General features: G+C 43.7%; 1 protein-coding gene across 1 annotated transcript in view; it reads left to right on the forward strand.

The window, feature by feature from the left end:
• Positions 1–25,412, forward strand: part of JAK2 (Janus kinase 2) — a 1,019,755-nt gene that overhangs the window by 190,374 nt on the left and 803,969 nt on the right. The window contains exon 2 of the mRNA XM_085635055.1: positions 17,082–17,211. The gene's annotated coding sequence lies outside the window, so the exon portion shown is untranslated. The remainder of the gene's footprint in view (positions 1–17,081; positions 17,212–25,412) is intronic.

The raw sequence follows: 25,412 nt of genomic DNA on the forward strand, positions 1-25,412 counted from the left end.
AAAACATAACAGGATAAAAGCCAATGGAGACTAAAAAGTGGCGAACACTTGTGCAAATATCGCAAAAAGAAGTCCTAATACATTACAGATTCTGGTGCAGCATTATAGCGTATGAGGATCAACTCAACCCAAACAAGTGTGCAGATCCTCAGTCATGTTTAATCCTGTTGGTGTCTTAGTGTTGAGTTGCAAAATATAACGTGTTTCCAGTCTGCGTCGGTTGAACTCACGATCACCTCCCCTCCTACTAGGCTCAATAGAATCAATGACATAATAATTGAGCCCCCTAGTGTCGCTATTATGTGCTTCTTTAAAATGTCGAGCGACGGGGTAGGTGTTGTCTTGGTTGGAAATAGCACGTAAATGCTGCAATATACGCTTATGCTCCGCTAGCTTAGTACTGCCAATGTAGCTAAGGTTGCATGGACAGGTGAGGACATAGATCGCATACTCGGTTTTGCACGTCAATAGTTTGCTGATCTTGTGCTGTCTGTTACTAAATGGATCAATATATACTTTAGTATTGATACCATGGGTACAGGCCTTGCATGTCTTGCACTTGTAAAACCCACTGTTGAGCTGCAGCCAAGAAGTTTTATCAATGGTTTCAGGATTAGTATTAACTAAGGCTTGTCTCATAGTTGGGGCCCTACTATAAGTGATGGAAACACGCTGCGGAAGCAAAGGACCAATAATTGGATCGCTCCGCACAATGGGCCAATTCCTGTTTATGATTCTGCGTAATTCCGCTTGTTGTTTGCTGTAGCCCATGATAATTCTAAAAGCATTAGATGAATTTATGTTATTACCCTCTTGGTTGCCGTGTATTGTAGTGACAACCGTAATGCTAGACGTGGGTTTCAACAGATCCTCACGGCTCAGTGCATTAGATCTTGTAATGGCACTTTCAATGACACCCTCTGAGTAGCCTCTCTGCCTGAATCTTTGTTTGCTCAAAGTCTGTGCTACTCTAAGATCCGTATCATTACTGCACACGCGCTTAAGGCGCAACATATATATGTGTGTGTATATATATAAATATATGTGTGTGTTTTATGTTTTGCATTCTGCCAGAACAGCTGCAAAAGAACAACACATTTCCCATGGTTGTAATTTTGCTATAATGGATAGACATTGCTACAAAGACCAATGTCTTTGACTGTGCTGGAAAAAAAATGGCAAGTGCAGCAATGAGGGGCGCAACAGTTCATTTATTGCCCGCAGTGTAATTGCTCCCATGATGAATATTGAAGGTAACCGAGCCAGCGAGTGGAAAGAACTGGGTGTGCTGTGCGGCTTAAATCCACTGGGATAAAAATTCTACCAAGCGCAGTGTCACTGGCTTTGATACTAATCAGTGTTGCAAGGACATACACTGTAATGACGACATGTTAGCAGTGAAAGTACGCAAAGGTGGATTAGTCTGTTGTTATTGATTATGAGACATGGACCAATGGGAGTGGTTTGAAATGTATTTAAAAATCTGTCATATGAATTTGGAGTGCATTTCCAACATTGAAAAGCCAAACTCGGCCTAAAAGCGTCTGTTACATGTTGAATAAATTGAAGATGCATCAACCTGAAGAGTGCTTCGCTTTCCTTGTTGGAATTGTTTGTTTGACATATGACGTATAAATATATATTCAAATTGTTAGATGATATGGCCCAGTTTAACACTTCTGGCTCTCCATTATGATATATATCATATGTCCTCCATAGCTGCTGCCCAGTGTACTTGCCACCTCAGGGCAATGGCTGGGCAGATGCCTACTTCAGTATCCCCATAGCATCATTTACAACAAAGAAGAGTGCACATTTCCAGATTACAAAGTGCTTTCATTGTGTAGGAACATCTATTACAAAGGGCTTGCCCACATTCAAGATGTGGGGTCATGGCACTGTTCTTTATTGTACATGACGCTGAGGGAATATATGTAGATGCAGCATGAGTGTGTAAATCTATAAATATGTGGAAAGTGCATTTCCAGAGACAACAAAATATATCAGGGAGCGTTTCTATATCTTCTGCTAAAGTGACTCATATTTTAAACATAAAATACAAAACAGAACTATGCAAGACTAATTAACTGTAATTAAATAAAGTTGCACAAAAATGCACCTAAAAATGCCCTTGATTATGCTGCAATTTACTGGAGGGTCTGCAGAATATGTAATTTCGTCGTAACTATTCTGTATTCAGGGTCGGCTTGTGTCCCTTTTTAAAGAATGTTAAGAATGTTTTGGAAGCTCTCGATTATTTAAGAGGTCTGTTAGTAGGAACTTTGTATCAACAAGAAACAGTGCGCAGACTCGTGGCGTAAAAAAGGAAGAGGGTTGTGGACAGGAAATAAAGAACACAGACCGCGTGCTTCCTGAAGGTGTACAGCTTGGGTTGACGCTTGACCCTTGATTTAACATGTATACATTGATGTAGTGCTATTTTCTTTGGAACTAATTTTGTATCATGTGTAGAAGTGCGGTTTTATAGTGTACATTATATGGGCCACATTTTCATTCGATCTTAATCTTGTCAAAAATGGAAGTTGTGTGTCGCTCATCCGGTCCTCCCCCCCTCCCCCCCCCCCTCCACCCATCTCTTCTCACGAACGCTGCAGCACGCGGTCTAGCTAAGATGTAATGGTTTATTTCCACTGTTATTGCTGTTCAGCTTTTGATGATCTTTCCTCTGTAGTGCTATGATTTGAAGCATTCACAAGGTCCTTTCGTCAGTTCACTGTGTCCATACGTTCTCATAACACATGACTGTTCATGTATCTAGTTGTGTTGTAGAACATGGGTATGACCACAATTCAAGAGGGGGGACAAGGAGCTGTTAGAAATAGGTCCTGTACCAATGCTCCTAAAGACAATGTGCAAACAGTTAGAATGATACCAGTTCCTAAAAGGGAAAGGAAAAGAGCACTCAGCAGTCCAGATCGGTTCTGCGAAGTGAAGGTTGTTGAGTGAAGATACGCTCACAACCTGCACTTGGCTCACACACCCACATGCACAATGCGGCAACTCCTAAAAGATCTCCAACCGAGTGCCCTCTAGTAGGGCATGAGAGACTGCAGCGCCACCCCCACGAGGAGCAGTGCCCAATGATGATGCTTTGCATCCGCAGGGGTGTGTGAGGGCACAACAACAACACACACAGGAGTACCACTCCCTCTCCCTGCACACTCATACCTTACCTTGGAGACACCTACCCCGACTCGCAGAACCAATCTGGACTGCTCAGCGCTCTTTTCCTTTCCCTTTTAGGAACTGGTACCATTCTAACTGTTTGTAGAACATGGGTACTCACAAACATTTTCCGGGGGCCAGAAAGTACCGTCTGTGGCATGCCCAAAGGCCACACCGATGTCAACAATGGGAGGATTGGGGTGATGAAAGGTGAGCATAGCGGACGCGAAGCAGATGCATGGTGTGGACAACAAACCGAGCCTTCACGTGACTTCTGTCTGCCACCTATGCTCCATTTTCATGCATCAAGAATTGAAGTTAAAGCATTAACTTATAATGTAAAACATGAGAGAGAAGGGGATACTGAATTGCAAAATGTGAAACCAGAAAACCTGGTATCCGTCCTTGCTTCCCCACTTGATGAAGTTGTATGATCCTAGGCAATTTGTTAATGTCACTTTGCCTCTTATTTCTTCATTAACACATATGGGAGCCCCCTAAAATAAATGAGTTTAGGAATAGGTTAAGAACGGTACATAACCTTCTTGTGTTTTATTTAATAAACTATAATGGTGATCCAATTGTATAACAACCAAGGCTACACACAAGTTGCACCTGAAAAATGACTTTCCTCTTGGTTCACTGATAGCATTCTTTTCAGAATGGGGGGCGGCATGAAAGTTTCCAAGATCATGTTTGAAATCTATCACTGCTAATAAATGCCTGTCAATGCAGAGACAATCTGATTTACTAAGGTAATACTCTCATGCATGTTAATAAAATACACTTGTTTGCAGAGAGTTTAAAACTTAAGAAGTCTTTGAAACTATAGGTGTTCCTAAAGATATGTTGTCAAGGGCACTTCCTTTTCCTACTTATGGTTACTTTAGCTAATGTGTAAATAAAATATGCCCGTTTTGCAGCTTTCCAAATTATCCTGCTCTGTTAAGTGAACAGCAGCTCAGTGCTGCTGTTCACCAGGGGGCCGCAATTAACGGCCAGGAGGCTGTACTTTGAGTATCCCAGTTCTAGAATATCCGGACAACATTAGCATAAAGGGGAGATGAAAAATCCATTCATGTGGTGGGTTAGTGCTCAGGTGTTAGGGCAATGTGACATTTATTTTTCATGAGCTCTGATTTGCTGATGAAAAGATGCATTTACTCTCAGGCACAGTGAGTCTGTGGTTTCTGTAATTTCGTGTGCAAAAATAATGAAGAAAAATTCTTCGATTTTGGAGGTGAGCAAGAAAATGTTCCTGCTGTGCTTGGGATGTTGTCCAATTGCTTTCTGATTTTTCTGCCTATTTGGGAACTAGAATACATACTCTGTATGACTGCGTTTAAGAGCCTTCATGGTGTTGACTCTATTTCACTTCATTATTTAATTCTCTAATAAAACTGTTAAACTTTTCATTGATCTAGAACAGTTACTGAGTGTGTCCAATCCTTTTACTGAATGAATTGCATTTCTAATTTTTAATGCTCTGGGAGGTGCCTTAACGTGGGCACACATTGCCTCATTAAATGTGAGGTTTAATACTAACTCTGGGAAATCGGATTGAGGTACATTTCAGAGAGTCCAGATTTTAGGGTACACCATTTTGCTCCCACATCTCGAAAACTGCATTGGCCAAGGTAGCATACTCATAATGCATTGGAAGCAAACACACAGCCCCCTGCACATTGAGAGAGGCACCTTTAATTGCTAGGCATTCATTTGGTTTTATCTTTTAAATTGTTTACAAACATTTGATGCTCATATTCATTCTAAATACTCAAACTGCTACATGTTGACGCCTCAATAGTCACATTTCACATAATATGTAGCTCTGCTAATGTGTCCTGGAATCAAGAAAGCAGTGGACATCTGTTATATCTGCTCAGATAAAAGTTAAAGTAGGCCTTATGGAGTGCTATTGACAGCCAGTCCACGGGACCCCACGCAACACTGGTGGGAGTGGGGGAGAATGGGTGAACAATAGATGGGCTGGGGTTTGGAGAGGGGGAGCTGTGAGCCAAGGATGAGCTGTGGCTAAAGAGAGCATTAAAATTGTCTTAAAAGACAGTGTGAGGTGGCGTAAGCAGTGGAGGAGCTGGGGAGAAACACAGGGACATGGTAGGCTGGGATGTGAAGGGAGAAGCAATGGAGCAACAAGCACATGTGCTAACAGAAAAAGGTCCTCTAAATGTAAGCAGTGTAAGCATAGAAGTCATCGAATCAAAAAGAAAAATGTATGCTCTCAGAGAGAGACAAACACAAGAAGCTGTAAGAAAGCCAGTGAGTAAAAAGCTGAAATTGACAAGAAATCCAACAAATGATAAGCAACGGGCTGACCTAAAGCCCACTCAGAATAGTGACATTGTGCACAATAGTTCTTTGATAACATATAGAGAAAAACTGTCTGTATGCAAGGCCTAAAAAGGTCTCATCACTGGGGGCAGTGGCAGTAATGTGAAGCTCCTAGCAGTCAAGTGGGTGCAGATGCCTCACCCAGGCTTAGAATCGCCATTCTAGCATCATATTCATCTAATCCTACTAGTGCTGGCAGCTGTGTCGATTTATATTCAAGGTTAAGGAAGCTGCAGTACAAAGGAGTAGAAGCAGGACATTTAGGTATTGGCCAAATCTAGACCAGTTTCAGCTCTGCTGATTCATTACTAATGCACATTTCTGCCAAAGTCCGATAGTGCATTATGCAAGCTTTCTTATACACAAATTATACAACTTGAGGTGCTCAATGAGACAGTAGCCCGCACATTTTTAATCACATGTTGTAGTCATACATTTCAAGGTATGATATGGTGTACAAGAAGTGTGACTTTAATACATACACATTGTCATTTTGCGGGTAAAGCAAAGGTAACAAGCATTGAAAATGCAATAGGTCTCGCCTTTTATTAAGTTAAAGCCATTTGCTTTGCTAATGGTATTGTATAGCAAAGCAAATGGCCTTAACTTAATAAAAGGCGAGAACTATTGCATTTTTAAGGAATGGGGGTGATCCGATCCTGGCAAGTGTGAGGAGGGGTAGAAGCACAAAGTATGGTTCTGGGTGACTCCATGCTACACGGATAACTCCAGGCCTCCTACTCACCAACTAGCCCCACTCTGTGACTTGACTCAGTTCATCTGAATTCATTAGACTGGCAGCAGGAACGTTAGCCCACTGAGCTTAATCTCACTGAGCATTATTTAGCCACGTCCATCCGCCCCATTTGGAGAGAGGTGTGCGTTCTGTTGTCATGGCTACCAATGCTTTAAGCGGAAGTAGAGAAGTGCAGGTACTAGTCCTCAGATGCCTGGTCCCTACTGAGAAGTGCAAGTACTCTCCTGTTAAAAGTGCTGCACCCTGCAGGGTAGTGCAGATACTCATCCTTTCCGATGGAAAACGCACAGGTACTCAGTACATGCCCATTTAAAGCACTGATGGTTACACAACCCTGAAAAGCACATAGGTCAAAAGTCAGTTGCACAGAGGTCAAAAGTGAGTTCCAGCATCACTATTATCGTAAGTACTCTTTTTGAAACCTCCCAAAAAACTTACCTGTTTTCGGTCACAGACCGTTGATAAATATGTAGATTTTAGGCTGAACGGTACCTGGAAGGTACGCCCGCACCACGGGGGCTGCAGCGCCCCGCTTTACGCCCCTCCCTGGACGCGAAGTTTGTCTTTTTTATACAACGCTGTTTCGTGCCCCTCCTTAGGACCTGCCCACTCCGTCCTCCAGGTGTCTGCTGATTTCCTCTGGCTTGCCGGAGTCTTACCAAAGGTTAAGTCAACTGCCGGAACTCGTAAACACGGATGGCGCTGCTCCTACCAAATTGTTTAATTTTTTTATTTAATTTTTTGTTTTTATACAGCGCGAACTTGGCCAAGCGCCTCAGGGCGCTTTACACGGGCACCGCGTGTTTACATTTATTAGGCACGGGAAGATGAAGCTATTTGTTTGCCTCGTTGTACGGCATTTAAACTCGTGGGCTGCGACCATGGGAAAGCTTACTTTATCAATAAACCTAACCACAGCGCCAGCAGGTCTAACATTTTGAAACCGCGGAATTGTTTTTTGTCTTCTCATTGTAAAGGTAATAATACATCAACCACAAACAAGTGAAATGCGTTTGAGTTGCGGTAGTTATAAGTTGGCGCTACAGTGAAATAGAACGACACTAATACACACCAGTGCTTTTTTTCCCTCCAAGTCCCTAACCTTTCTGTCACTTTAGATTTAAAATATCGGTTCTGTGTAATTCATTCATTTTTTGCACCTTCAAAATGTTACCGCGCTCGCCCAGGTGCAGAAAATGAAGACCAGACAGTAAACAAACTAAGCATTTGGTCAAACATTGCTGGAACTGAAGAGAAGCTGGCGGGATAAATTCTGCATTCGATTTAGATTCACGGCGCAGCAGGTGCCCTGGATTCAGTACAAAGAAAGGGAAGAGAGTGTGATAAAATGGAAGGGAAAGGGGAGAATGTGAACAACAAAAACACGTTTATAGTGGTTAAATTCAGGAAAGTGCTGAGAGAAATACAGAACAGAATGCATGCTCAAAAAGGTCCGGCGCTAAATGGTCGAAATTAAGCGAACATTCTCCAACGGCTCAGGCGTGCCTTTGAAACTAAATCTTTTCGGCCAGCAGGTGGCGCAGTTTTCACTGAAGTAAGACACTTCCTTTACCCGAAAGCACACTGCGACTTCTATAACAGAGAAGCGTAAAGCATTAGCAAATAAAAAGCGCCAGTATATGTCAAGCAGAAACGCAAAATATGGTCGCTATAAGATGTGGACTATCAGTATGGCATTTATAATGTGCGATCTCTTGAACCTCGGACGAGATTTCTGTATGCTGCTATGAGACTAATACAGCCGGTATGTTGCTCGCGCAACCACTAGGTAGCAGCATTTAAATATATCACTTTACCTCCAGCCACGCTTGTTACACGGGGCTTTATGATTCAAAAATAAATTACATGTCAGTTAGAAACTCACTTGATCGCTCCCTGGATGCGGCTCTATTGTTCTGCGTGTGGGGGAATGGCATGGCAGAGGGGGTGGAGTCTTGCCACGCCTGGCTGAGCTGCTAAGGTCGGCTTTCACTTTTGTCTTTCGCAAAGCTTTCTAGTCTTTATGGGGCCATATATTTGAAACACATGGCCCCATAAAGATAAGAAAAGCTTTTACTACAGACGTAAAGGAACCTAGCCAGTCCAACTGAGACGGCTCTAAAAGAGAAAAGTGTACGTCATTAGACGCTCTTTTCCAATGGCTGGCCACCGTTTAGCATAAACGGTGACGCCAGCCAATGGAAAAGAGGGGCGGGGCTTAAAGCCCACTAGAGAAATATACCCTAGATCATTAAATCTCGCCAGCGAGACTGAGCATGTCTGCGCCGCCTACGCTAGCCGAGACCTAAAAATAAAGTTGAGTAAATCATTGGCAAATAGCATTAAATAAAAAAGATAATTGCAACAGGACATGGATATCTGATCTAGTTTACTATCAATAATAAAATGTTGCTTTGATGAATCATTATTCGAAACACGCAAAGAAAAGTTTATCCTGTAATGTTTTCAGTGTATTTCTGAGTTCAAAATACTGATATCAGATAGTCTGGAAAGTTGTGTAGGGGAGAACCCTTTGTGAAAAGTTGACACGGGACCTCTCTGCCTCTTAACCCCTTCGCTGCTAGGCCTTTTCCCCCCCTGTGCTATGCCTTTTTTTGGCTATTTGGGGTATTGCGCGCTTAGGTCCCTGTAACCTTTTGACCACATAAGGTATCCACGCCAAATTTGTGTCCTTTTCTTCCAACATCATGGGGATTGTAAAGGTACCCAGGATTTGTGGATTCCCCTGGAGGGGACCCAGAAATTAGCCAAAATACAGCTAAATTTGGTATTTTTTTTTGTAAAAATGGGAAAAAAGGGCTGCAAATGATAGCGTCTGGGTTTTTCCCTGCAAATGGTATCAAAAAAGGGTTTGTGGGGCTGAAATCACAATTTTCCCAGCTTTTAGGGAATTACAGACTTTTGTCAGAAATCCAAAATTTTTTACACAGTTCTGGCATTTTTCTGGGACATAGCCTATTTCTGCTATTTTTTGTTCTTTCAACCTCTTTCCAGTTAATGGTAGAAATGGGTATGAAAGCAATAATGGATCCTGGAAAGCTATACATTTCATGAAAGTAGACAAAATTCTGAATTCAGCAAGGGGTCATTTGTGTAGATCCTTCAAGGTTTCTGTTTGGAAACTAACAGTTAAATATAGGAAAAATTGGAATTTAGTTGCAAAAAACAGCCTTTTGTGTCAACGTTTTCACCTGTAACTTCTTCTAATTATGACCGCTCTTTGAAAGTAATGTACAGTTACACCGCTGGACCTTTCTGGTTGTGGGGATATATAGGACTTGTAGGTTCACCAAGAACCCGACAAACCCAGAGTCAAAAACTGAGCAGCAATTTGCAATGGCTTTTTATTATGTACCGGGTATAATTATTGTGGGAAAATGTATACATGGAAAAATCGGTATGAAAGACACCTATGTATTTCTGAAATGGGAACAAATTATAGAGTTTAGAAACAGTACATATTTGAAGATTTTCGAAATTGGGAATACTCGCATGAGAATTATCGGTCATTTTTCCTTACCCAGAATCCCTTGCAAACCTCAATTTTTGCTGAAAAAAATCAATTTTTTCACACATCTTTGTGTGGGAAAGTGTGGCATCACCGGGCTCACACAAATTTCCTACCACCCAACATTCCCCCAGGTCTCCCGATAAAAATGGTGCCTCACTTGTGTGGGAGGCCCAAGTACCCGCGACAGGCAAGGGCCCAAAACGTTCTGAGGCAACATCAACATTGCCTGTCAAAAAAATGTTTTGTGCTCTTCCCTGTCGCGGGTACTTGGGCCTCCCACACAAGTGAGGCACCTTTTTTATTGGGAGACCTGGGGGAATGCTGGGTGGTAGGAAATTTGTGTGAGCCCGGTGATGCCACACTTTCCCACACAAAAATGTGTGAAAAAAGTGATTTTTTAGCTAAAATTGAGGTTTGCAAGGGATTCTGGGTAAGGAAACGTTGGGGGATCCAAGCAAGCCATACCTCCCTGGAAGCCCCCGGGTGTCTAGTTTTCAGAAATGTGTGGGTTTGGTAGGTTTCCATAGATGGCCGCCGAGCACGGGGCCAAAAACCCAGGTGGCCCCCCTTGCAATACCAGGTTGTTTGGTGATAGGCAATTTTGATTTTGCCTCAATACGTTTTGGGCCCCTGCCTGTCGCGGGTACTTAGGCCTCCCACACGAGTGAGGCACCGTTTTTATCGGAAGGCTTTGGGGAACGTGGGGTGGGTGGAAGTTTGTGGATCCACGCAGATTCCAGAACTTTCCACAACAGAAATGCAAGGAAAATGTGTTTATTTGACAAATTCTTAGGTTTGCAAGGGATTCTGGGTAACAGAACCTGGTGAGAGCCAGTCAAGTCACCCCATCCTGGATTCCCCTGGGTGTCTAGTTTTCAAAAATGTATAGGTTGCTAGGTTTCCCTAGGTGCCGGCAAAGCTAGGATTCAAAATCTACAGCTAGGCACTTTGCAAAAAAGGGTCAGTTTTCACTGTGAAAATGTGGTGTGTCCACGTTGCGTTTTGGGCCGTTTCTGTCGCGGACACTAGGCCTACGCACACAAGTGAGGTACCATTTTTCTTGGAAGACTTCGAAGAACGCGGCGTGGGTGGAATTTTGTGGATCCACGCAGATTCCAGAACTTTCCACCTCAGAAATGTGAGAAAAATTTGTTTTTTTCAATACATTTGTAGGTTTGCAAGGGATTCTGGGTAACAGAACCTGGTGAGAGCCAGTCAAGTTACCCCATCCTGGATTCCCCCGGGTGTCTAGTTTGTAAAAATGTACAGGTTTGCTAGGTTTCACTATGTGCCGGCTGCGCTAGGGCTCAAAATCGACAGGTAGGCATATTGCTAAAAACAAATCCATGCCTAGTCTGTTTTCTACCGCCCTGGGGGGGATATCGGGGGTGGGGTTGCCCTGATATGCCCCCAAGGGTGGCAGAAACACTGTGGCTATTTGGAGGGTGAGGGCATTGGTATGCCCATTTTGGGCAACCAACAGCCCCACACATAAAAAAGCCAGCGTAATCGTTGGCGTCTAGTGGGCATTTTGTCCCCCGGGGGGGCAGATTGGGGGAGGGGGTGGTGGCATGGACATGCCGTTTTGGGCAGCCCCCACCCTAATTCAAATTTGCCCCCAAAAAATCCCTGGCAACTAGTGGGCTTTTTGCCCCCCGGTGGGTGCAGATTGGGGCTGATGCCCCCATCTGCCCCCCAGGGGGGGCAGAAAGCCTACAAGACACCAGGGATTTTTTTGAGCAAATTTTACTTAGGGTGGTGGTTGCTAAAAACGGGCATGCCAATGCCCACACCCTAATAAAAATGTGCCCAAAAAAATCCCTGTCGTCTAATGGGCTTTTTGCCCCCCCGGGGGGCAGATTGGGGGTTACTGCCCCATCTGCCCCCCAAATGGGGGCTAAAAGTCCCCCCCCCCGGGGTGCAGATTGGGGGCTAATCAGGGGGGGCAGAAAGCCCACTAGACGCCAGGGTTTTTTTTTAGGAAATTTTAATTAGGGTTGGGTTTGCCAAAAACGGGCATGCCAATGCCCCCACCCTAATAAAAACTTTCCCCAAAAAATACCTGGCGTCTAGTGGGCTTTTTGCCACCCACTGGGAGCAGATTGGGGGCTACTGCCCCATCTGCCCCCCGGGGGGGGCAGGAAGGCTGTAATTTTTGCGGGAGAGGGGGTGGGGGCATGGGCATGCCCATTTTAGGCAGCCCCCACCCTAATAAAAACTTTCCCCAAAAAAATCCCTGGCGTCTAGTGGGCTTTTTACCCCCCGGCGGGGCAGATTGGGGGTTACTGCCCCTGGGGTGCAGAAAGGCAGTAATGGTGGTGGGGGTGTGGGGGCATTGGCGTGCCCGTTTCGGGCAGCCCCACCCTAAAATAATTGTGCGAAAAAAAATCCCTGGCGTCAAGTTGGCTTTCTGCCCCCCTAGGGGGCAGATTGGGGGCTACTGCCCCCATCTGCTCCCCAGGGGGGGCAGAAAGGCTGTAATGGTGGTGGGGGCATTGGCATGCCCATTTTGGGCAGCCCCCACCCTAAAACAAAACGGTGCAAAAACAAAATCCCTGGCATTTAGTGGGCTTTCTGCCCCCTCGGGGGGCAGATTGGGGGCTACTGCCCCATCTGCCCCTCAAGGGGGGGCAGAAAGACTGTATCTTTGTGCCCGGGGATGGGGGCATCGGCACACCCGTTTTGGGCAGCCCCCACCCCCAAAAAATACTCCATGAGAAAATCTCTGGTGTGGTAATCTTATGCAACAGCCCAGCAAGAAGGTATTCTCATTAGCTTGGCAACTTGAAATTGACCAAACCCTGATACTGTTGGTTGCAATTGCAAAAGACCATACATTACTCTGAGCGCTAAAGTCAAACCCATTTCGCCTAAGCACCTAATCTGGTACCTCATCCTGATTGATCCACATGTGCAAGTCAATTGTCCAGTTTAACCCTAATAATCCTTGTTCTTTCATAAAAGAACATTTTATCCCCCCCCCGCCCAATTGCACCCCTGTACCACAATTTCCAGAGACATAAGTGTTGCTCTTTTAATCTCCCCATAAGTATCTATGATTATGCCACAAATGCTGCTTAGGTCAAATGTCACATTCTTCTACATGCCAGTTGAAACTTATCTCCATTGTGATGCATATCTAGCGGTCTAAAACAGAATGCATGCTTTAAATCTTGTAAGCTCAGGACCCAGCACATATCCAGGAGCTCAATCAAGGGAAAAAGGGTAGTGGTGCTGTCTGGCCAAAGCATTATAAATATACTTGCTTGCATGTTACCATGTACTACACAATTGCATCAGTGAGACACCTTTTAACGTAGGTGAGCAAATAGAGTGTCTTAGAATGACACCTCATCTGCGCAGTATAGAGCATCCCCAAAATGATCTTTCGGCTCTGAGTTTCTGGACTGGTGTTGGATGTGATTTAAGATGATCAAAAAGCTTTAGTTGTTTCACACCATGTAGGCCACCTGTATCTACAGGGTCATTCTGCCTAATGATGGTGCATGCCTCAGCCAGTCACCTAGGTAAGGACAGATAAGGAGACCCTTGTTTTGGAGAAATATCACAAGTTGCACTAAAAACTTAATGCAACCCCAAGGAGAAATTCCATTCTTGAATGAAATTACTAGAGACTGCCAGTGAAGTGATTGTTGTATGTTGATTATTACACATGGTTGTGTTCCTTTAATTCATGCTTGTGAGCGAGACGTGGAACCTTGCTAGGTTCTTGTTTAGATTCTAATCCTGGGGTCAGTTGCACTGGCGTCCTGGAGAAGAAGCTGTGTTACCTGGCGCTCACCTGTTCTACTGATTTGCTCAAATAAATCTATCTTCTACATCCGCTTGTGTGCCTCATTACAGTGATGTATATTTCTTGATATGGAGAGCATCTGATTACAAAATCTAATGGTTACGTTGAAACAGATAAATTCTACTGAGACTAAAATATTGCCCTGGTGATGAGCAGAATATTTGTATAGAGTTTCTCTTTCTTGAAATATTTTGTGGACACAAACCAGTTGGCTTGCTTCAGATCCATCACATATATTGCCCTTTGTCCAAGAAATATTGGAGTATATCTTATTGCCCTTTTTTCCATCTGGGGAATGGGAAAGCTGGTCTCCTTGACCAGGAGTTTTTGTATTTTCTTGCCTATCAGTTTCTTCATAATATAGCCTGCCAGTGGGTTCTGCCTCCACAACTTTCTTCTCTTCCTCCTCTGAAGAAGCATCAGTGTCCTAGGAAGTGAATGTAGGAGGATTTACTTTTCTTATTCTTTCCCTTCACCACATATTTTTGCCTTACTCATTTCTCCTGAATCATTTGGCAGACACTGGATACGTTTTTGTAGCCTCATGCTACTTGTGCATCCACAGTACTTCTCTGGAGGAGAGTCTACATTTTTTTTACTTAGAGGAAATGTGCCTCGTCATGTTATGCTGGCTGTTTGTTTGTCTCCAAAGAGCTCATAAGTCGGCTCTCGAGGCCAGACCAGCAGAAGCATACTCTCATGGATTTTGTAAATAGTTAAGCAAATATCTGAGTGTGTCAGCTGGCACTCTTATGATAATTGAAATACCTCACTAACTGTTAGGCTATTGTCTAAGATGGGTAGGCAGAATTTTTTTAATCCCTTTCTTTTTTCTTCATAATAGATTCTGCTTTTTATTTAATATGGTGTAACATTTTCAGTGTTCTCAAACTAGCAACATTCAACGTGTTTCTGCCTACAAGACATTGAAGTAATCATCTTGTGTAGACAATGTTAATCATCAGTGGTACATCTGAGAAGTTGTGTGACACAACTTCAATTTGAGAATAAACATTGTTGTAGTTCAACAGCCCTCCACCTTAAAACAGGCTTAGCAGCATCCTACTGGTGCCCAACAGTCCCATCCAGACACGTAGACAGGTGTTTTATTTGTATGTGTATGGAAAGCATATAATGAATTGGGAGGCGCGGTCTCTCTAATGGGGGCAGCAGGACAAAGACCAGTGGCCCTATTAATTAAGTTATTTTAGAGCAGGTGAAGTAGTAGTTTTGTTGTACAATTTTACATAATCTTACATGCCTTTGTCAGTTGGCCCCAAACCATCGGAAATGGGAATAAAAGTGGACTAATCAGTGTAAATTCATATATGGTTAGTCCAAAAAGAATGGACTGTGGCATCCTTGTACTAATGGGGAGATGGACCTTTCGGAACTGATTCACAAAGTCCCGTTAAGAATATATATTTAAGAAAAAGTTCTGCTGTAGTACTACTTGCCGGACTCAGATCTGGTTTTGTGAATAGTCCACACTTGTTTAAGACCATTCAACTGGCACTTGATCTCTTTAGCTACTAGCATGCTCAGGTCAACCCACACTACTCTGTAATGTAGTTAAGATGGGGAGGCCCAGTTCATTGTTTATCTGTCAGAATCTAGTCATGGCCTATACTCTTAGACATAGGCTTTATTACGTTTTCAGTTTTGAAGACCTCTAAATCAGCTGTAGAGTGACATCAGGATGGTAGAGATGTACCTATCACTAGGATTAGAGGGATTAGAAAGGGAAGAAGTGCATACGCTCCATTAAAAAAAAAAAAGTGTCACGTATCATCTTTGAAGCTACTATCGCCTGTCTATCGTCACTCGTTTATGGGTCTGGAGGAGATAGTACAGTTTTACAGTAATGCATGCATTGCTCTGTATGGCTATATTGCTCCAGAGCTTTAACTTAACCAACAAAGAGAACAAGCATTGCTAAAACCAAAAGGTCTGGTCTATGAGAACTTTTGGCTCTTAGCTTTGCCAGTGTTTCTTAGCCATGCTGTACAGCATTGCACAGCTGCAAAACGACATGATTTTTTTCTTTTGATTCACTGATCCAAGGTGTGTGTGTGTGTGTCTGTCTGTCAAAGTCCCAGAGTAAGACCTCGCCGGGTCGAACAGAAGGGCACAGTCTCCAGTTGTAGTGCTCAAGATGTTGGTTTATTTAGCAAGCATGGCAAGAAGATGCATTTATAGCACTAAAGTACTTTTTAGGAACGTAATGTGAAACCTTTTTTTTTCTTTTTTTAAAATAAATTCAAATGTAGTATAGACGGGTTGCAGGAGCAGTTTGGGGAGAGGATGGTAAAAGAAGCCTTATGGTAGGCAGTGTGGGAAAAGGAATATGGTGAGTGGAGAGAGAAGTCACAAGGCTGGAGAACTGACATGGCTGGCAGAGGAGAACTAACATGGCGAGGGAGAACAAACATGGTGGGGGAGGGGGAGAACTAATATGGCGAGGGAGAACTAATATGGCGAGGGAGAACTAATATGGCAGGGAGGAGAGGACTAACATGGCAGGTGGGGTAGCAGAAACCCGGCAGGCGGGTAGCAACAACCTGGCAGGCGGGGTAGCACCAACCTGGGAGGCTGTGTAGCAGCAACATGGGAGGTGCGGTAGCAACACCGCAGCAGGCGCGTGAGGGGTAGCACCGTGGCAAGTGCATGAGGGGCAGCACCGTGGCAGGCGTGTGAAGGGCAGCACCGCGGCAGGCGCAGGAGGGATAACCGCGTTGGAGGGATTGCAGCACGACAGGTGCGGGACAGGCAGCAGCACGGCAGGCGGGGGAGGAGGAGCAACTCGGCATCTGGGGGAGCAGCAACTCAAGGGAAAGCACACTGGAGCAAAGGGAGAAACAGAGGAGAGGGAAAAAATAACATGGAGTGTTGGGGATGCAGTTTGGCAAGGGGGCAACACGAGTGGGGGTGGGGAGAGAGAAGCACATTGTCGAGAGAGAGTAGGAAAGAGATATAAGCTGGAAAACATGCACTCTCATGGAATGCTCCAAAAGAAAAGAAAATAGTTCCCTTAATTCAAGCAGAGGGAGCATAGAAGCCAATCAAAAAGATGGTAAACATGCTATGCTTCATGGTATGGATAAAAACAAGATGGACAGGCTCAAACAAAGCCAACCAATAAGAAGCAAGCAAATACGAAAAACAGTTAAGCCAACCAATGGTAAGCGATGTGAGGGCTGCAAGCCCCTTATGTTCTTTTTAAGTCCACAACATGTTTTTCGTAACCAGACTGCATGCGCTGTTTTACAAGCTCAAACTAAACAAGGGAAAATAGGTTTATTTTGGAGATCCAGAAATTTTTTCCAATATTTGTATGCTTGCAATCTTCAGGTTAATGTATATAGCTAGACTGTAGATGTAAGCAAATCAGGAGTGGCTTCTATTTTGACTTTAATGCACACTATTACTTTTCATTCTAGGATAGAAATCCTGTGTCTGGCGTGAGAACAAGTAAAGCTGTGCTCCCAGATGAGGCGGACTCTGAGGCGGCAATGCTGAAGTAGTTCTATGGAACTTTCCTTGAATTTGGAAAATGCCCAGTGGTGTAAGGTAAAGCAGTCTTCAGAACTTCTCCTCTTTCTTCGTTGTTATATCGCGGTTTTTGCTCTAACATTTACCAGGATAAAGCACTGTGGTATGCTTATTGGTGAAGTTGTGATGTCTTCTCACAGGCAAATATTTGTATCTGCTCATTCCTGTCTGCTTTCACTTTAGGGTCGTTCTCTCACGTCATTGCTCAGAACGTCTGTTAGTGGCTCAATACAAATATGTACAGAGTAACAGTTTGCCAAACAAAACACTTATCTCTGAAAAGGGCCTAACAAGGATTATCACACCACAAATCTTCTAGCCCTTTGGTTTGTCCTAGGGGGAACCAACACCCTTGCCTACCATGGTTATCTGTGAGATTCCATGTAATGAAATACCCCTCTGCAGGCATTAATTCATGATATTAATAATCCACCCTATACTGCCTATTGAGTTTATCATATCCTTTTCCAAATTGACATGTCAGACTTACAGCTTTTGTCGTAAATGTTGATAGTAAACGGATCACGCCTATAGACTTCACCATTGATTGCACCCGTAACCAACCAGCACAGTCCTGCTGTATTTTGCATAATGTTTCTCACAATGCAAAAAGAGCAATACAAGCACATTTGTTTTTGAGTTGAAGCATACATCTTTTGCTTAATCGGTGCTCGAGGAAGTCAATGAAGGGGATTTTTAAAGATCATCATTTGAAATACTCCAGAGGTTACAAACATTTTGGGGTTTCGAAGCCTAGGTAGGGGACAACTTGCCTATGTCCACAGACCAACCAAAACCCAGTGCATGTTGGGGAGCTGCAGGAATGTAGAGAAAGCTGTACTATGCTTCCCAGCCCCCTGGTCACCTGGGGATCTTGTTGCATATACCGTGTGCATAAATTAGGTATGTAGACTGCAAATCTAGCGTAGTTTCCCCTCACTCACCATTCTGAAATTCACAAAGTTTTAGGTCTGTGGTCTGCATCCCGTCAACATGGCATGGGAGTCCTGAAGTTCCCAAAACCACTGCTGAATGAGGGGTCTTTTCAGGTACTCAGCAAGGTTCTGAAGTTGGATTTACGTTAGAGTGCTTGCTGGCGTTGTCGGTCATAGAGCAGTGGCCTTATGCAATGAATATTTGGTGAAGTAGGTACACACAGAACGTGATCCCCTCTCAACCTGCCCTCCACCTGTAATTAATTCACCCCAAGCATAACCCCTTCCCTGTAGTGATTAACTGAACCTGCAAGAAATCTGAGAATAACGCATTGCAACAGGGTCAAGGAGCATCATCTCCAGTCCGTCCTAGCATGAGTGCTAGAAGGAAATCTTTTACCTCTCCTGCTGCTTGCCTCTTTGGACAAGTTCTGGATTTGCACAGTACCACAATGCTCACTTGCATCTCCTGCTGCCAGTTCTGTCTGGCACTGACTTCGGAGTGCTGCTGATACATAACTGGAAGGGAGAATCTCAAGTAAAGATCCTCTCAGAGCAGGAAGGGTCATAGGATCATTGGATTGACAGAAGACTGGAAATATCCAGAAAAGAAGCAGAGAAAAAAAAAGAAGGGCAGCAGGTTTGACAGCGTTCTCAGCATCCCCCTTGTGGAGAAGGAAGCTGCAGGCTAAACAGAAAAGCTAAAGTAGTTGCTGAAAATCCCATAACTTACAAAGCAGCTCATAGGCAAAAATTCCGGGGTAAGGATTACATTGGGTTTGTCCTTAGACCTTCTAAGAACAAACAAAAAACACATGCTTGCAAGCCATAATCACCAATCTACAACTCTGTGGAGTAGGTCCTGTTAAGTGCACCATTAGTTGTATGGAACACAAGTTGGGTAAAATGAATGCAAAGAATGATCAACTTTGAAGAAAAATTTACCATCATGGATTAAAAGGTCAACAAAAGTGATAATAGAAGTGCAAATACTGGTGTAAAGGTTGTTGGCATGAATGAGACGTTCAATGCCATGCTGACAGAAAGGAGTTCTCTTACGTTTAGAATAGAGAATTTGGGGAATCGCGAAAGGTGGTTATATTAAAAGTTGTGGTTGCGTGAGGGAATGCAAGGAAAGATGCGTGCTTGTTTCTGCCCCACAGTCTGCTGGAAGTGGATCTAGACCTTCCTCTCTACATCGAAAGATGTTTCAGAATTGAAGGACCAGTTGATATTGCAAGTTTGCTTTACTCAAAGTTTTACTTTGCTCATTAAAGTTGTAGATGAGGAGGACCAGTAGTGCACACTCGAAGCAGTGAATATGGAAGGATCAACTGATGGGCACAAAAAGTTTTCCCTACTTGCCCCTTGGCCCTCATACTTTCCAATCAGAAATCCTGCAAGTATAAGGGGCTAGAAAAGGTACCAAGCAGAGATCAAAAGTGTCTTGGCTCGTCTGATGTAACAAAAACAAGGCTGCTTCGAAATACAACTATTTGTAGATTACATTATATTGTTTGTTGGTTGCCTGAAAAATAATTAAATGATGTTTCAGTGAGCAAGTATATGTAAATATAGCTGTGTGCTTCCATTAACAATGTGTATATGAAACCTCTCAAAATACTTGATTCACTGAGTTTGCCCTGTTTCCATGCAAATGAAGTGAAATAAAGAAGTAGTCGAGCAGATAAGGAAAAGGGGGAGGGGAAATGTGGGACAATCCATACAAGAGGATTATGAGCCTGATATATAAATAATGTAACCTACAACTATATTTTGTTTAAACACAGCATGAAGCTAGTCCAGTATGGCCTCTGTTTTCATTATATTTGCTTTACACACAAGAACTTCATTAACACAGCCTCCGCTGCCATTTGACCTAGTGCGCATTTCCTGGCACCATTTCCTTCAAAACGGCTGCCTTATCGGCGGCCCCCATCTCGTCCACGTGACGCACACTGATGCTTAGCACATGGCAAACCCTGCAAATAGTTCGTCATTTTCCCTGCATGACGAAACGTGTTTCTAAATACTTAAAAACCTTCAGTTGGCAACACAGAAAAAGACACAAGACAAAGCTGTTCCCAGACTAAAATTTACACGTAGTAAAATTACATTTAAGATACTTTTAAACATTTCTTTCACCTATCTATTTAACTGTATAAATGTCAAGAAAAAAAGATCTCCCACATTTGCAAAGCCAAACACCTAGGCAGTTTAAGGTAACAGCATTCAAAAGAGGGGGCTCTAAAATGGAGGTTGCGCATGCAGTGTGGGTTTGACTTTCTTTCTGTTTTTACTGAATGTGTCTGTGAAATGGAGCTACTGAGTGTTGGCATCAAAGTTCTAATGTATTATTCTAGCCTCTTGTCTTCTCGTAAAATAAAACAGATGCATGAAAGAGTTTTCCTTCTACACTGCTTATGCACAGGTATCATTTTGCTTTCTGTCCTGCCACTGACTGCTTCTGCATCTAAATGCCACCAAATCTTCCTCACATAGAACATATCATCTGCTCTGCCTGGAAAACATATTACCTGGTGTACCTATGCCTGAGTGAATGGAGGTACCAAAGTCACCAAAAATGGGACCTTATGGGATTGTATTGACGTTGCTCTCAGCAGATCTCTCTGAAAAGATATTAGTGGTGCGTTCCTCATAATGAGATTTACATTTAAAACTGGACTATTTAACCCCTAGACCAGAGGTCTTCAAACTTTTGGATGCCGAGACCCCCTTGTCAGCATTTTGAGGTGTAAGGACCCCCTCCTGACCAAAATGTCTAAACCTGTAGGCAGGGCTACTGGAATTATGAGGCAGGTGAGGACCAAATTACGCGACAGGCTTGACTAAATTGTGTGGGAAGAAAATGTAAATGATGTTATGTGATGCAGCGTATCTTGGGATAGCATTGCTTCATTATTATAAAATAAATTTTTTGCACACAGTAACACAGAGGAAATATTCCACCCCATCAGTACCTGTTTATAACCAAAATACAGCAATTAACATCAGAAAGATTTCTAGTCAACCTTTGTGAAGGGGCTTCCACTCCGCAGGAATACGTGCTGCCACATTAGAAGCTCACCTGGCCCGGGCCGGGAGAAGCAGGTGTCCCTTAAAACCCTGGCGGTTTTGTGCAGAGTTAGGCAGTTTATCCATGCAGCTTTCCTCTCACTCACTCACTCCCTCCCTTCTATCCCTCTCTCCTCTCCCAAACCCTGATCCCTCTCTCACTTTGCAGGCCATTTTCTTTCACCCCTTTTTACAACTTCTGAACTATCCCCATTCAACCTCTCACTTCACCTTTAATCGCCTCTTGCCATTCTGTCTTTTCACTGCCCTCATCTCGAACAGTCTCTCGCATTTATCTCATGGCCTCTCTGGCCTCGTCACCTCCCGTGCCCCTCAGCACTTCTCATTCACCTCGTCTCTCCATTCAAATTTTTGTCTATTTGTATCTTACACCTCTCCAGTCCCCCATTCATCTTTCACATCTACCCTTTGTTCTAACAGAAGCACTCACCTTTGGCTCACACTCACTTTTTGCTTGTCCACACTTCTCTTCGGCACTTCACATTTCTCCTCATCCCTGACCTCTTCAATCTAACTTTCTCACTCCCTTGCTGTCCTCTCTCATCGCTCCTCACCAAGCATACGGGTCAGGCCCGTATGTTCCTCTCGGCCTGTGCCAATCTGCTTTTTGTTCCCTAATTCAAGAAGGCATGAGTTGTCTGTCGCGCTGTTTTGGTGCAGGACGTGCAGTTATGGAACTTGCACCCTCCTTTGCTTTGCTCCACCAAGAATCTATTATCCTTTAGGAAGATAAAAAAACCTGGCTCTATGCTCTGTAGGTCACCCCATTTGGCTGGTTCTCCTTCTCCTTCTGTGTGTTTCTCATTGTCCTTCCGGCAGCAGATGGTTATTAGCCGCATGACATCTTTTGGTAACAGTAGCGCACTACAAATGTAAATAATAATAATAGGGAGACAGATGACCAGGCTTGTGAAACCCCCTAGCCGCAAGGAAACATTGCTTGTAAAATATATTGAAATGAGAAATTGTTGATGATAGAAACTGAAGTCGCCTGCTAATGTGTAATTGATGTATTTCAGTCGAATTGGTTTAATAAAAAGAATTTACAAAAAAAAAATAATAATAGGGAGAAGCAGGGGAGCCACTAGACCAGAACTTCGGGGGGTGGGGGCAAACACTCCTAGCCACGGCTGGCCCTAACACTGGTTACACACTGTGCTACAGTCTTTTTTGGTGCCCCACCCCGTTTCCTTCTTCTCAATGAATTCCCTCACTACCACTCACCAACAATGCACTTCATCTCTCTATAGCAGCTTTCTGCAAACATTTCATTTTTTATAGCGCTACTCATACTTTAGTCACACATTTCTGTGATCGGCATGGTACATATTCTTTGTAGCAGGCACATTAACCCTCTGCACTGTGTGGGTGACAAGAGTGCCCATGTGAGTGCACGGTGAGAGATGCAACAGTGTGAGAGTAGGGTGAGAGGAGTGACTGCAGGGTGAGTGAGGTGGCCGTACGAATTTGAGTGTGGATGCAAGTTCAGAATGGGACGAATGAATGTACGATAACTGATGGGCGTGTTTGAGTGAGTTGCATATTGAGCAGTGAGGGGACAGGTGAGTGAAGTGTCACATGAGTGCAGGGTGAGTAGTGTGCTTGTGTGACTGCAGGGTGAGGTATAGGGTGAACAGCGCAAGTGCATTGTGAGTGCAAAGTGATCATCGTGAGTGCAGGGTGAGCAGGTGAATGGTCTGAGTGCATGGTAATCAGTGTGGGTTCATTGTGAATGCTGTGAGTGCAGGGTAAGCGTGAAAGAGAAGGGCGAGAATGATGAGTGAGTTGTCTGAATGCAGGGTTTATTCCCAGGCACTTGAAGTAACTCAGCATGTTATTGGAGGCAGCGTAGGGTTTAAGATCTAAGTTAAACTATTGCTATTATGGCATCAATCTGGGATCGAGGGTGGAGGAAATAAATAATGTGCTGATCCTGCAACAAACTTCCAGTCCTATGGTTAGGGTAGCCAGCATATTATTTTGATGGCCCAGTTGGTACAAAAATAATCAATCAACTAAAACAGTATTTTAAGCACGTATCTGTGCATACTTTGAACAGCAAATATAAATAGAAAGCACTTTTAATTGTGTTCTAGGGCTGCCGCAATGATCCATGAGAACAAAGACAGAAAAGTCACATAGCGAATGAATACATACTTTTTTATTTATAAGTCTATTTGGTGTCAAGAGAAGGTCTTTGTAGGCTCTTTAAATAACACATGGCTCGCATTTTTCTTTTGGCAACCCTACTTTATATTACTTTTTATTAAATGCATTCTCGCACAACAGCAGTAAATCTAAAATACAAATGTAAGGAATAGGCAGAGTGAGGACCCAGGGGGTACTGGAAGGGGGAGGGGGACACTAAGCCTTTGTAACCAGTTCACAAAGGCATGCAAATATGCAAATGGTCTTTAAAGACCTGTGAAAAACTCGGACGGGCGTGCCGGAGATAAGACTCCAGACACTGCCCAGCTGAGCCCCCAGCAGCTCGAGTTGAACTGCAGCAGCCCGGTCTGAGACACAGGTTGGAGGAAGAGGAGGGCTGAATCACTTGGGCCTCGGCAGAAGTGTGCTTGGGAATGCGCGACCCCCTTTGCATCACTCCACGCCCCCCCTGGGGGTCGCGCCCCACAGTTTGAAGACCCCTGCCCTAGACTGTGGTGAGAAGCATAAAGCTTTATTCCCACCTCTACTAAATTTGTGAAGTAGCAGGCATTTATTAAGTGCTTGGCAAAGGCCTTTCAAGTTTCCGTAGAAAAGGAGGAAAATAAGGTATGCGTTTTCTCTGTGACCTTATGGAGGAGCTAAGATGAATGTATGAACTTTATCTGATAAACCTTCCGGTGTCCGACATGTCCAGGTTAGGAACACAGATGACCATACCCAAACTGGGGCTTAACTACCCCCTTATGTCTTATTCTTGAATTCCCATTACCCATTTCTTAATGACCATTTTGGTGATAAGTCACTGGTTTATTCTGTCACACCTTTCCAGTGCCTTTGCTTCCACCTAGTCTCACATGAGGTTCTGGTAGAAGTGCAGAAGTAGCTGACTTTGTGGGGTATCAAAATTGTGCCCACATAGAGGAATGTGGGCCTTTACTGCAGGTTAATAACGCTAGCTCAAGGCTGGCCTAAAGTTAAACCCTCCCCCACCCCCTTCTCTTCAATGAGTCCTTTTAAGATGTTGACTGGGTCACATCCTGTTGAGTTTTGTTGTTGGGTAAATTACTTTGTTCCAATAATACTGAAAGACTCCTACATTCACGTCCCAGTCTGGCTTTTGTGGAGGAAATGCATAATGTCTATAATACAAGGTGTCTACTGCCAGTAAAGTGTGTTTACTTCCAGTTGATATCTTTGAACTTTTCACCAAGTTGTTAGTAATAGTGGCTGGCCAATATGGCAGCTTTGGGTGCATTTGCGCACCTTCGTAGATGATGGTTTAGTGTGAGCCCCCTCATCTGAGGAAGTCCTGAGATTCCTGTGTTCGATACTGCATCTGCTTTTTCATCTTTGCTTATCAGTGAATGAAGGAGCATCCATTCTTTTCTTGGCGCACAGACCTCTCCTGCATTTGAGCATAGATGAGCTCTTTATCAGCCATGAATTAATTTCCATCTGAAATGTCTGTCACAGTAATGTGGTTCCAGAATTCATTGTGTGTGATGACATTCTGTGTCTGGACCTTTTGAGGATGGATGAAATGAGTACAAATCAATCTCTTTGTTACTGTTTCTCACTTGCACCTGGGCAGCTAGTTAAGGGGGGCTCTGGAAGCCTCCTCTTTTCCCCTCCTGATCTTCTGAAGCTGATCACTAACCATTTGTAGGAACAGGCTTGCAGACTCCCTAATCTCACTCAGGGTTTCGTAAGAGATTCTGGGTAAGTTGAAGGGGGGCCCATGAGATGCAGGGAAACAGGAAGAATAGACTAGTTAGGAAACAATGATTGAAAGGCAAAGAGTTAAGAAATCAGTTAATCATTCTACCAGACAGCACAATTCTAACAATGTATGATTCTGGGACGGTATTCAAAGAATTGTGCAAGTCTGCTATTCCATCATAAAGTGCTTCACCTCCCTCATCGGCGAGATATTCTGCAAGTGTTTATGGAGTAAGAGCACTTATATCGGTGCTCTAGGCTCAAAGTATCAGGCCCTAACTTTCCTTTTGTTGCGTTTCT

Source organism: Triturus cristatus, chromosome 2_1, assembly GCF_964204655.1.
Source record: "Triturus cristatus chromosome 2_1, aTriCri1.1, whole genome shotgun sequence".
Taxonomy (NCBI): domain Eukaryota; kingdom Metazoa; phylum Chordata; class Amphibia; order Caudata; family Salamandridae; genus Triturus; species Triturus cristatus.